At 30.2% G+C, this 15,463-nt stretch overlaps 1 protein-coding gene across 2 annotated transcripts in view; it reads left to right on the forward strand.

The window, feature by feature from the left end:
- Positions 1-15,463, forward strand: part of Abd-B (Homeobox protein abdominal B) — a 261,108-nt gene that overhangs the window by 232,143 nt on the left and 13,502 nt on the right. For both annotated transcript variants that reach the window (XM_076410122.1, XM_076410111.1), the window contains exon 5: positions 4,823-4,872. The gene's annotated coding sequence lies outside the window, so the exon portion shown is untranslated. The remainder of the gene's footprint in view (positions 1-4,822; positions 4,873-15,463) is intronic.

The raw sequence follows: 15,463 nt of genomic DNA on the forward strand, positions 1-15,463 counted from the left end.
TTATTTAAATATACATAGTTCAAAAGTGAATGTCGGATATTATGAAGATATAAAAAAAAATTATATATTAATGATATTATAGCTGCCTATATTTAAATATTAATTGAAATTATTAATAAATAAATATTATTCACTTAAATATTGCCAATTACCGACTACTTATTTCACCACTCACAAATCAATCCAGTGGTTTTGAAAGTCCGAAAGTGCGGACTGTGGATTACTGATTGATATATATGTTAGCTAAATGGAGCAAAATATACACCAAAAGCTTCGAAGCATGATTATTTCACCTTGCAGATATTAATTCCGATTCCTTCCTCCCCTATCATTTTTAAGATTTCCAGTTATTAATGTTACATACTATTGATTGTGTCTATTTATTGTAGCATTGTAATTATTATAGCTTGACAAATCTTCTATCAATGATCATGTTTGACACAAGTATTCATCAAGTGATGCTTTCTGATCTTCATTACTAAGCTTTTTTGGATAGTTCATTTGGATTATGCATGTCTAGAAATAGAAAATTAAAGTTTTTTAGATAAATAATATAATGATTTTTAAATGAATCGTGAAAATGCAAAGTGATTTTGATATTTATCCACATGAAGTAATAGTTTTCCATATAGTTTTAATGAATTATTCATTATAAATTGACTGCATTCACTAAATATACTATTCAATACTGTTCTATACTTTTGATGCCTGATTACTTCTTGAATATCGCGTTTTCATTGCTTGCTATACAAAATTAGAATATTTTTTTGTGACGAATTGTAACTGACGAACAAAATTCCGAAGTATATTACGAACTGCTGAAACCTAATGACACTATAATTTAAGATATCTATTAAGGTTAACAGAGCAAGCTCAAGAACGTAAGACAGAACTACATTCTCCAACATGACAGCCCTCGGCCAGACGCTGCAAAAGTTGCAATAAGTAATGTTGCAGCTAGAATGGGCACTTTTCTGTCGCACTGCTTATCGATATGGCCTTCTGATTAACACTTGTTTAGCTTAGCTGGCACACGGTTATTTGAAATGTTGAAGAAATATATAAATGGATCGATGTTTGGATCGCTGCTAAATCGACATCATTCTTTCGACACTGTATCACCATGCTACCAGAAAAATAGAAAAAGTTTTGATTCACTAAACACTTTTTTTAAGGCAAAATATGATCAAAATAGATGCAAGTATATAATAATATTATTACTTACTTATAACCAAATAAATATGTATTAAAAGAAAACAATAAAATGTTACCTGCACCATCTTTTGTTGAATGTAAATTATTTATACCAAAACTTAATAGAACCAAAACAAAATTAAATTAACATTAATATTTAGAACGTATCAGGTCATTTTTTAAGTAATTACTATCTTACGCTACGAAAAAAGAAAAGAATTAACAAAAACTGCAAACAATGGGCTAGTAGCTTTAGCATTTATTTAATTAATTTTTAATTAAGCACAGCATAGCTTCCATTTATAAAGGTAATTAAAACTTTCCTGAAAAAAAAAAGGCAAAGCTATATAAGGTGGATTAATGTTTTGTATTCTTTTGTTATCAATGGGAACCAAGAACTTTTTATTAATATTATGACTTCAATATAGGAATATATTATTTCTAAGCAACAATTTTATCTAAAATTATTTAAAACAAAAGCTGATAACCTTTTATTCGAACTGATACGCCCGATGATATATTTGTTTACCTCCGGGTCTTCGTATCAACATCAAATCTTATTTTTAACTCTATACAAATGAAGGAATTCCAACAGAATCCGTTTCTATTTCGAGAGCCATCTTCGAAAACAACGCGTCGAAATATACAGGTTTAATTATTTAAGTGAAGAAAAAACAGAGTCCTATTATAATTTCAAATGAAATGGTAATTAAAATAAGACGACAGAACGTGCTAGAAGATCGATATTTAGATAAGTTCGGAAAACCTATGGCCGAGGAATTTGAATATGTTTTCGAGATACGTTGCATATTTTATTAGACGGGATGAAATTAACATTTATTGCTATGAAATATCGAGGAGAATTAGCGGATAGTACGTCAGAATAAAAAAGTACCAGAAAACACTTAATTACCTTTTTTTATTTATCAGACATCTAAACTAGTATTCACATCAGATGGTGATATTTGATGCCAACTTCATATTGAAGCATCACTGACAGGCTATGCTTTTCAGTATATGTCATTTCAATGTATTGAATGTCTGAATTTGTATATCATGGTCTATCGATTTTAGCATGTGAATACTGTTCATAGAATGGAAATCCGGCTAAAAGTTTTCCACAACATCCAGATGGCGTCATACAAGTAATTTGATTGATTGATTTAAATCTCTATTATAGGCACCTGTAAGAAAAATATTTTACTGTGAAGACATTTAATTGGCTCATTAGTAATGTTTGGCACGTGACAGACTTGACGTCATGTATAATTGATCTATGAAATTTAAATAAATGAATTTTGTTCTTAATTAAATTTATTAAATAAACTTCAATTAAATATAAATAAAAGTAATATGTAAAAATAAATAAATATAAATATAATCTGAAAAAAGAAATAAATAGAAATGTAATATATAATATATATATATATATATATATATATATATATATATATATATATATATATATATATATATATATATATAATGTAAATTTATGTAAAAACTTTGGTGCATTGCAAATCTAAATTATTACTCGTGTCCCTTTCGTTTTTCATATTTGTTTAGTGCCATCAATTTAATAGCATCTATCAGAGTTGTACCTTTTTGTTTTCTTATACTTAAAGTTTTGAGTATATCCCTCTTAAAATTCTGTTCACCTATTTTACCCCAAAATACAGAGCACACCTTCTTATTACTTTTCATATTTTATCTGAAAGATCATTATGGAATGTACAATTGAAGGGTATTAAATTTACTTTTTTTTTTGAAAAAACGTTTGACAAAAATTTTGTTATATTATCGACGGGCAAAATCGCTGAATAAAATAAAACAGATAGATCAAAGACGTACTGACAGTATAATTAAACAATTTTGTTGTAGTCTGGGGCATGAGATATTGTCTTGCCTTTATAAAATCAGTCTCAATTTGTGGGTTGACTGATTCATAACTGTATGTTAACAAAAATCACAATTAAATTATTTTTTCAAAAGTTTTACTGAATAACCTGAGATGTACAGTATGGTACATCGTAAATTTTCTTTGCTCTTATAGGAACTTCTGGAACTGTTGAAAAGTTATAGAGTCAAGTAATCAACGGTAATAGTGAGCTGAAAGGGCGGTACTGACTAAATTAATACAAACTTTAGCTTTATTTTAGAGTTTGTTGAAATATCTATGACACTTGCTTCGAACACCCTGCTTGTGGGCCTGGAACGATGGAAATAGGCACTACATATATAGTAAAACAATTCACAAATTAATGGTAACAATTATGAAAGGAAATGTGACTGACTGATCTTCGATTTACCTTCTATATCATTTTGATGTTAACCTACCTCCATTTGTACATATTCTGTGTTTGTTATATTATCTTCACCGTCACTAAATTGTTCATAAATACTTAAAGGAAAGTTTAAATGTATCACAACAATGTCTATGACACACGCGGTGATAATCATATATATATATATATATATATATATATATATATATATATATATATATATATATATACATCTATTAATTAATCTGATATAACTGTTGAAATAAATGTATTAATCCACACAAAATAACAGTTTTCCACATACTATTGAATAGTTGATATTTTATATTCAATATATACAGACGCTAATCATGGAAGGCTCAAAATTGTATTTTAACATTCCTTACGTTTGTTGTTTGACTTGAAAATAACTAATGCTAAAGCTCATCAAGTATTTTTAAAAACCAATGCTGGTGTCGCCTCACCATTTCATAACTGTCGTTTCAGTGAATTAAAAATTATAACTGTGATGTTAATGTCAAGAAAAGGTCTCGGATCCAAATCAAATTTAAGACAGTATATTGCAAAAATTATTGGACGAAAGTCTAGTAGAGAAAGAACTAGACTAGAAAGCAGTTAGTCGGTCATCTTTATCCAGAGGGTAACACGCGAACTGACTGATAAATAATAAATAATTAATTAATACTAAATTGTTCATAAATACTTAAAGGAAAGTTTAAATGTATCACAACAATGTCTATGACACACGCGGTGATAATCATATATATATATATATATATATATATATATATATATATATATATATATATATATATGTTTCATGTTTAACCCAACCAGTTTGGGATTTTTAATGTTTTCTACCCATTTCTTAAAGAATCTATAAACGTTATAAAATGCTAACCACACTGTATTCTATATAAGGCACATTGAAAATGGCGTACAAAAGAAATAATCAAACCATAGAACGAAGTGAAATAATCAGATCTCGTCGCGGCTCTTATCATAGCGGCTAAAACAAGTAACATGTTAAAAGTAGCGACATCTACATATTGAACGTATTGAACGAACCATAATCAAAAAAGCTATCATTTAGAAATTGTTATTTAATTTCTCATATTGTTTTTAGCATAAAAATATTTCTTTCCCTTTCAAAGTTAAATATTATTTTTTATTCTTTTAAATTATAAAATTTAATCATTATGTGAGTCAAAACAAAAGACAGTATGTTAATATACCAAGGAGTTCACATATTAACAAAACATATTTATTTATTTCAGTTCTATTTTATTTTATTTGAAACTGTTCTTTGCTGGAATAACAAAAATTATCTCTTCCTTTTTCAGACTCTCGAGAGTCTTCCCCAGTTCAGCGGCCCTAGCGAGCTTTCACCAAGGTACGTATCAATTCTACTCTAGAGAAATGATATTTTTGTCCGTTTATTTTGCCGCAAACGAGAGACGATCTCCACAAAACCGATACGCGTTAGATGTTTATTAGACATGTCCGAGTAACAAATGCGTTCAAGCAAGCAGAATTTATTGTTTCTCGTTTTAACTAAAGCGTACACAACAAGTGCAACAGCGGCGGAGGACCAACAATAGCAATATGCATGATTTAGTAATTAAGATACAATATAAATCCGATCATTAAATACTGAGACCTTAACAGACATCATCTAGTTTTGTGTCCTACTGAAATATATTTTATTATTTAGACTATTTCAACTTGAACAATCTATCAACGTTAAAAGATTATTTACAACACAATAACCAAGATAGACATAAAAGTTCCAAAGTTACCATTAAAACCTTCAAGTATATAAAGAATGTGTTAAACATATTGTATATTCTACATGTAAAGTAACTAAAAATACACAACGGTTATACTTTTCTGATAAACCAGCTGAATGAGAAAGAGTTCATAGATCACAATTATAGTCTAAGAACTCCAGTGGCGCAAATAATATTCTTTCTTAGTTATAGTGAACTAATAGGGAAATAAGTATTAACATTGGACCTTGTATAGTAAGGACGATGTCATTGTTTGGTGTCTATCAAATATAAATTGTATTTTTTTCGTATGAAAATATCAAAATTTAAATAAACCAATTCTGTGGGGATTATAGATAGTACACAATTTGCTTTGAACTTCATCATCTAATACCAATATTTAAAAATTAGTAATTATACACAATATAGATAGGAGAAAGTTATGTTGAAGCCAGTTAAAGAGTAATAATTGATACAAGTATTTCTATGATTTTTTAATTACTTTTTTATATTCTATAATAACACTGATAAGTTTGAATGATTTGATTTAAATTTATTTTTCACCATCATCATCAATCAAAAACAGCCACTAAGGAGGTACGTCTTAACCAACTCGCTAACAACATCTCTATCAACAAACATCAAAGTAAATGATTTAATATCTTAATTTCATATTCTATTTTTTTTTATATTTCAAAGTCTCCTTTTTACCAACGTGGGCTTATCTGAACTGGACCTACACTTTAACCTGGGCTCCGAAGCACGGTCCTCGGACATACACTTAGAAATCATCGCAGAAGATACAGCCTGGTTATTGGCGTGAGTGGCACATACAGACAAACACAAATATTAAACAATCACAAAAATGAAGTTAGGACATTTTTTAATTTATAATTTACGATGTCCCAGCAGGATTCGAACCCGCGCAATAATAATCGCAACCGTCCTGTCGTGTTTACCACTGCGCGAACCAAGGAGGTCATAATATATCATATAATATATTAGTAGTTCTTTCTCAATTGCATTTTAAGATTTGTTTTCGTACGTTTTGTACGTAGTTAAAATACAAACATTAATATTTTAGGAATAAGTAATAGCGGCGAAAGAAAAATATACCACGTAAAATATTACATTTTATTATTTACTTCGGAATAGGTCCTTTAATCAGGTAAAAAAACAGAACCTAAAGTAGTATAGTTGACAGGTGCTGTCATCACTACTATTTTCCGCTCTGACTTTCATCGCATTTTTTGTTGTGTTTATGTGCTTGAACAGTAAAAATATTCACCAGATATAATATTTGTTAAATTAATAACATATGTTTCTAATTCTTCAATGCTTTTCCAATAATATATTATGATTTGACGTAATATATAGTTAATATATTTTCAAATAATTTCCTAACATATATGTGATTTAACTCTATCCGAAGCGTATTTCCTCTTGTGTTGATGTTACGAAGGGTTATTGGTCCTTTCTATTTACCACTCTAAAAATATACGCGCCACTGTGGAAGCGAGGCCTAAATTTAGACCAACAAGGATGGTAGCGATCGTAGAACAGACACCTACTTACAAATATTTGTACTTGAACGCGGGTAAAGATGGTAAAAAATTCGAAAATAAATCTCAACAGATGCCAGCCATTTTATTTTTGGTTCGACGCAATGGGCGTATAACGTGAAAAGAAAACCGGTGACATTTTCACGGGGAAATGTAGAATTTACCAGGTTTTTATTACTTTACCATTAGAGTCAGATACCTAATTTTTCTGTATTTATTATATAGTGTCTTCGCTGATCATTAACAATTATTTCAATCTTAACGTGGTAGAGAATGTTAATTATTATAAGAAATAAGGAATAATATGAAGGCAGTTTGATAAGTCAGTGATTTTTTGGATTATTAACTTTGATAAACTTTATTGTATCATTACTGTACCCAACTATCCCCTATTGATAGGCTACTGTGAGATTTTAAGCAAGCTTGTTCTCATATTTTATAAACCGGGAAAAATAAATTTTGTGCGCTGATTAAGTATTATTGGTTTCGCAAAATCTATCACCCAAAATCAAAGAAAAGGTTGATAAATACTACGGGGATTCTATACCATAAGCTCCAAGGGTGAAGAACTGGTTGAGTTTCGTTGTGGGTTGTACCAGCACAAATGATCGATTGTTCAGATTGTCCAAAGGAGGTCGTAATCGATATACTAATATTGGACGTCCGGAAAATAACAAAAAGGGAGATAGTTAAGGCTGTAGGCAATGGGTACAGCAAAATATTGAATGCAGCGATTGTTACACTCGACCATAGGCGCAATCGTGTGACCTCTTCAAAAGAATGCTTTGCGATAATTAGACACAATCAAACCATTTTTGTGCTCTTTCGAAGCACGGATACATTACAAAACATCAAAGACCAAGGAACAGTCAACACAGTGGGCTCCTTGGGTGAACATGTGTCAAAGAATTTGTATTTGTCTGTCGGTGACAGCCTTTTGGAATGCGTTAAGTGTTATTCATATTGATAAAAAAATGTTGTTCCATAATGAAAATGCACGGTTGTTAAAATCCATACATGCACATTATATTACATTATCCAGATTTAGGTCCATGCGACTATTACCTATTTTGCACTCCTGAAGATATACCTTGGTGGTAAGAGATTACGGTCATTTGGAAAGATAGAAGGAATACAAAAATTGAAAAAACAGTGGACTAAATGAGTTAGACACTAACACTGAGACTAACATTGGGTTAAAAGTAAATTATATTAAGAATCCCTTTTTAACATCGATAAAAATATATTTCATTCAAAAAGTCAATATCATACTTCGTATCAACCCGTCATCGCACTTCAATACTCACTTATTTAGTAAAATTCACATATATCATAGTTTATTCAAAGTTAATTTGTACATACCTCTAACATACATCTAAATTTGTGACGCCAGAACATCGTAATGTTGCCGCATCAACACTGAATTTTAGTTCAGTTTGGTTTTAACAATTCAATTCCAATATAAATAAAGTAATTAAACAGAAATGTTATCAAACATAATTTAATTTAACAATATAGTACATCTAAAAACTAGAGTTAATTAATTGAATTGAATTTTGTGTACGTCTGACAACCGGACGATTTTGACAAGCTCATTCGTTTACGTGTTCGAACTAATCATACAGTATTGTGTCTTTTTCTAACTAGAATAAAATTAGAAGGAAAATATTGTATGATTATGAAACGAATTTACAAATTGAAATATCGTGATGACGTATGTATACATTGAATAGACTATATATACCCAATGGTCAAAGTTTTGCTGTATAGGTTGTTGATCAGATCAAAATCTTGAATCAAACACTTGATTCAAATTCATCAATTTCGCAAGAGATGGAGAAACATTAAATAGTGTGAAACAAAATTCTAAGACAAGCTCTGAGCTCTCTGAGCATTATTCCATGTTTTGTAGGAAATACCCACATACGGGACTTTATCACATGCTTATACAAAAAGTTCTTTTTTCAAAAAGGATCCACAAAGCCGCAAAATTCGTATATTTTGTCCTTCCCAGAGGCGCCTATAATAGTGCCTATCTAACACCTGAATATTCCATTCAAAAGAGGCGAATTAATTTCCCATCCCGCATCCTTCAACCAGATGTATCTTCATCGCATTTCAGCAATAGCATCTATCAGTTTATTATTAGAGTCCAAAAAATATAATTGTATTTCGTAATTTTTATTCATATAATTATTTCTTCTTTCATTTTTAATTTTTAAGAATCCTAATGTCTGTCGAACTTGTTAATTTATAAAATTATTTTTTATTAGTTCTTACAAGTGCCTTTAACATTATCAGTCCCTGTTATGTTACTTAAAAAAAGATCGACGACAGCCCATGCATCAGAACGGAAAGAAGCACTTTACATATAAAAAATGTCTCCTACCTATTAAAAGAAACCATCGTAGTCGTCATAGGTTCTTTGACGCCCCACGAAACGGTCGAAATTAAAAAATACTACTAACAGGTGCGCTGACGTCTTCGACGATCTATCGATCTGGCCTTTTGCCGCTTGTTAAATAAATTAGATTAGTATCTGGCCCGAAATCTCCATAGTGGCTGCCTAACGGAAACATCTCAATCAAAACACAAATAAATTTCGAATTTTTATAGGGGCCATGGTTTTGGTCTGTTCTGTGGCTCGTCAACCGACCGTGAAAATTAAAACAAAAACAACTCAGTGGCCGGTTCGATCGTTGCGTACTGAGTTTCACACATAAAATGGTCTTAATTGTTTTTATTAAACATCGTAATTTATATTTGAATTTCATTAATAAATTACATATTAGGTACGGTATTTAATTTTAACGATTTTTTATTGTTTAGAATCATAATGTGAATTTCTATAATTTACATTTCTACATCTGTAAATAAATACGCTCTGAATGGAAAACTTTATGTATCTAAGAGAGTAACAATAACCTAATGGAGCTATGTTTGGTAAATAAGGGCAACCAGTTAGGACATTCCAATGAATATTGAAATAATTGAGCAACGTGGACAGAACTTTTGTGATCCTTTATTTCTATGTAACAATTACTTCCTTCTTTTCATATAAAACTAACAATCAAACAATATTACATCAATTTGCACCAATTTATAAATTTTTTAACGAAATCAAATCCTCAATTATTTTAGTATTTTGTTTTTAAAAACAACTTTTTTATAGTAATCTACGTTTTTTAGGACAAGAACTACTGTAAAACAGATTCCAAAATATATAAAATTGATTATAAGACCAACTGTTGCTATAAAACGTAATTATACATAATGAACAGTAAAATTATGACCAGAATAACACTTTTTTTGTTCTATTGTCCCTTTTACTGTGGCTGTTCATATTTTATGAATATAATGAAATAATCCTTTCCTGTAATCATTAATGTTAATAATGTACATGCTATCTTTTTTATTATTTCTGATACACATACATATTGCGATTGTTGATATATTTTCAATTATTATTGTATATGATTAATACATATGATAGTACGATAATAAGTATAAAAAGCTGAAATGTACTATTAATTAGCTTTATAAAATTAAAATATATATTTTCAAAAAAAGATACCTTAGTAAACATTAGTAAATAATCCTTAAGATTTTCTCATAAGAGAAGTTAAGGAATTTGAGAAGCTACTGTCTAATGTTCCTCTTTTTTGCTATAGTTATAAAAAAAATATCCTAAAAGATATTGCAACATTCCATATACAATTTAAATTTTATTAATTTTTTCTTAAAGTTAAACGAAAAAAAGCGTAATTATGTTATTACTTAAGTGTTTGTTAATAAAAATATTATTAAGTTTCATCAAAAGTATTAAAATCATATCTCTCTGAATCGTTTTTTTACGAATTTTACAACGTAACATATTGATTTAAAATGTTATTACTGTATTTTTATTCATTTTCCATTTTAGGTATTGCTTTGTTTACTGTTATAAATAATTTTATATATCTAAATTTTATTTTTTTTATAAATATTTATTTAATTTTTAATTATATTTGTTGCTCCATTTTTTCTTTTCAGTTCAATGACATAAAATGTTGAATTTCTTAATTTTTGTTTAGCTGTTTTAATACTGATTAAATCATATATTGAAAATCCTATTTCTGTATCAAATTTGTCTGTATTCTCCATGTACCAGGAGCTTCATCGAGCTTATTAGCCAGATAAGATTGTACGTAGATCCATTACTCTAAGCTCAAATGAGATTTTGAAAGCCCTGTCATTTGCGTTTTATTACGCTCGAGGGGGTCTTATCATTTTGGTAATTTGGTCTTTTTTGTAATTTTTATAATCCTCGATGTCTTATAGAATGGGGAGGGGATAGCGGATGCAGGTAGGGAACCGGCGCAAATTGGTATCTTCGGGACAGAACCAATTTTCCGGCTGGATTAGTTTTTATAGGTGCAACAGACCCCGGGATCGGACCCCTCGACGATAGAAAACACTTTCCGCCTTTTTTTCTCCTGTCTCCTTTTATATTCAAAATAGTTTTGGGTTTGGTCTGACCCAGATTCGAACGGTGTTAATTCAATTTTCGACGGATAATCTTGATTTAATTAAAATCAATTAAGCTCAATTAAGGAAAAGTAGGCAAACGTTTGTAACGGTCCTAGTACCAAATCAACGCGGTGCGCACCATTATTAAAAAATGTTCCAAACCATAACCACGAAGCAACGGTTAAATCGGTCACAGTAATTTTGTTATTTCTTTGATTAGTACTAGTTAATTATCATCTCCTTTGTTCAGTTGGTCATTCATAAAGGTGAATTCCAAATCCATTCTACAAAATGGTTTTAAATTTCTTAGTTATATTGAGAACTATACTATGATTTTATCATTTTGGTTAAACTGCTAAAATTTTCTTTTTCTATTTTATTATTTTCTTTCTCTGCAATTGGCATTTCGGCAAATAAATATAATTTTTGTAAAAACCTGGGAGTTGACATAAAAAACCTTTGTTAACTGAACAAGATAAGTAATTTGGAACTTATACCACACCATCGTGGGAGATCGATATTGACTTCTCTTGATGCTCGAAGAATTAACTGATAGTGAAACCTAATTCCATGAATTCCGATAAAGAAGCACTTAAGCAGGAAGGTTTCATGCGTTATTTACAGGACTTCATGTGATAATGGTCAATATTACAGACGGATTAGAACATATGAATTTATTAAATATCTCTATTTTTAGTTTGAACATATCAGTTAAATAGAATCTGAAATTGGGAGAAAAAAAATGTCTAGCCATTGATAATATTTTGAAAATATTTAAAGTTACAAGTAAATGTACATCTTGGTTTAAGAATATCAGTATTAAAGTATTTTTGAGAAATTCTGTTTTACTCGTCATCATAGTTGATTACTTATATACTTATTCAACGATCCCAATTTATAGATCGTATCATTAAATTGATTTTACGAAGGCGTTCAAAAAATTAAATAACACCTACAATCTCCAGTCTAACGAAAGACAAAAATCAGATGGAGCATACAATTTGTACTTTATTCACTTGTTTTAGTGATTTGTTTTTAGGCTGTGTGAGTAACTGGATCTCCTTTTACGAATATTGGATCGTGATTGTTATAAAATATAACAAAAACATATATAAACAAAACATTTGATATTATTGTTTAGCCATAACCATTTGGAGGTATCCCACGAACAAAATTTCTTTAGCAACTTAAAAATGCTAAAATTAAATTTAACTTACAAAAAAAAGTAGGAAATTTAGACCTAACGTTGTCTATATAATTTATAAAGAAATTGTCAGAAGGAGCTTTGCTAAATAAGTACTGAGAACACCACATAATATATACCAGCTACAGAAAACCCTAAAAAACGGAACACGGAGTACTAAGAGAATTTACTGAAGTAAATCAAAGGGAGATTTGGCAGATGATGATGGCAGAACCAGAATAAACAAATATAAAAATTATAAGGATAGAATAAGTAAATTCATTCAAATATTTAATAACAGAAAGTAAATAAATCCAGGAAAATTATATTAAGGCCAGAATTATATGGAAGATCGAAATATTTTATAAAGCAATATATAGGAAAAAATCCAAGAAGTTGGAATCAAATATGTCAGAAGGGTTAGGAGAGTCAAATTTAGAAGGTCTCTATTAAAATATAAGTATATCTATTAATTTTAAAGGATTTACAACAGATCATGTTACTGTGTATTAAATCGTATCGTGTACATTTGTAACCTACTTATTAAAGCATCACTGAGAAGCTTCACTTTTCAGTATGTGCCATTTCGTTGAAGCGTGAACAAACAAAATTTTTTAATGTAATGAACTGAATATCTGAGAATTTATACAGAGTATATCGCACTTGTAGAAAGTTTTATTTTCTACTTCTGTTTTAAGAAAAAGTTGGCTGAAAATCATCTCTCAATCTTATGGCAGCCATGATCCATCAATTTCAACATGTGACTATTGGTTTTCAAGTTTTTATTATTATTTGGTATTATTTTTTTATATATATTTTAATTGTAAATTATGTAATTAATTTGTAAAGTCTCTTTTTACCAACGAGGGTTTATCTGGACTGGATCTACAGTTTAACTTGGGCTCCGAACCACGATTCTCGGCATTAAGCCTACCGACTGGCGAGTGACCAACTTAAAACTCATCCCAGCAGACATCCGGTCTTACCCTCCCTGGTTACTGGCGTGCCAGGGATCATTCTCCTTATCGGATTTTGCACTCTTACCTAAGGACCACCACAAATGTTAAACAATCACAAACATATATTTACGGCCGTGCCCAGCAAGATTCGAACCTGCGACTATCCCAATCGTAGGTTGGGACCCGAATGAACTCATGAATATGTGTGTAAACATATTATTCTTCGGAATGACAACTCTCGATCACATGTTGCAGACAAAGTAAACAAATAGTAGGGAATATTAAACGGTGAAGTGCTACTTTGATTACTGATAGTTCCGACATTGAGCAGCCCTTTACTTCGTATGAAAATACCAAAAAATGAGAGAGAGAAAAAAGAATGAAGGATGAGAAAATATAGCGGCTCTCGATAACAATACATAGATTAAAATATATTGCACCGATTTTTCACAACAAAACTTTACAACAAATTAAAAAAAAGACTTTTAAAACTAATTTATAGTCCTATATAAAAAAATATTATTCCACACGATTTTCTTAAGGAATTTTTTTCGTTGGCATATTTCTGAAATTAGCGAAATGAACAATACAAAAGAAAAATTCGCACTGTACTAGAGATATAAATTCCCCTCGCCCATTTGCATGGAAAATATCCGAAAAAAAAACAGGCTTTCCCCGAAATTCGTCATTTCTACCCACGTCATGAAGGCCCGCTCCGATTCATGTACGTAACGCCAACTTCTTCCATATAAAAGATCCTCTTGCGGATAAGATCCGCCGCGAGTGCGACAGAGACGGCGACGCTCCATAGCTCGCTTCCTCCGCCCTAACTATGGGGGTGTCTTATACCAACCGACACTAACGGCATATTGGACGAGGCAGTGTTGCCTTTTACGATACGGCGAGTCGCGCTGGCAGCCATGCCAGCTTACCAGGGGCTTAAATTGGAACGGGCAATGGTAGTGGGGGGGAAACGATGGAATCAAGGTTGTCGGCGTTCGGAGGGAAAGTTTGAAAACTTGAATGGTCTCGAAGCTGGAGGGGACGGCTTTAGCCTCCTATATATTTCCGCATCTAGGAAGCTTCTTATCACCAACTTTTTTAATGTCAAATACGTCCTATTTAAAGTTGGTTTTGTTTATTAGTTAATTTATATTAATTAGAACATCTACTTGTTTCAAAATAAAATCGTCCCATTTAAAAATCATATTTTAAATCATAATCAAAATATCATATTTGCTGTTCAAAAGGATTATTTAGATTTTTCCTATAAAAAAGTTCCTATAAAAAGATCTATTCAAAAAACAATACAACTAAAACCTAGCGACTATTTTAATATTTTATCATAGGCACAAAATAACGAAACTTAAATTTTAAAATTGAGTTCATGGTTAAGAAAAGTTAAGAGGGCAACTTGTTAAATTAATATACCAATATTATTATTGAACTGAATAATAACTCGTCAAGAAACATCGGTTTTACTGAAGAAGATAAAACTATCCCTGTTATTCGTTAGATTTAGATCCCAGCAATTCTTGATACATAACATACACGTTGAATAATCTCAATGGAAAGTGATTCTTATAATATGAATGTTAAATAATATTTATAAATTAATAATTCCTTTTCCGTGAAATGCCAAGTGATATATGGTTAATTTTATTGGTTTGATCGATTTCAGCATAGGAATATTATAACATAGAACTGGGCTGCCTGTGAAGAACTTACATTGTCCTGTCACTTATATATATTTATATATATATATATATATATATATATATATATATATATATATATATATACATTTCACAGTTGATGGGAGTAGTACGCTTTATTAGAGAGTATTCTGATTCAAAATTAGAAATAGAAATGATTACTTCTATTTGTATTATAAATAAGATTTCACGACTCATACTTCTCGCTCTCGATAACTCTTTTCTGTAACTCTTTAGGCATAACTTAATCATACTCAATAAGGTAGTGAGTTATTTCTTATTAAAAA

The sequence above is a fragment of the Rhynchophorus ferrugineus genome, unplaced genomic scaffold, assembly GCF_030347505.1.
Source record: "Rhynchophorus ferrugineus isolate W39M unplaced genomic scaffold, kcgeb_rfMv2 rfM1, whole genome shotgun sequence".
NCBI lineage: Eukaryota > Metazoa > Arthropoda > Insecta > Coleoptera > Curculionidae > Rhynchophorus > Rhynchophorus ferrugineus.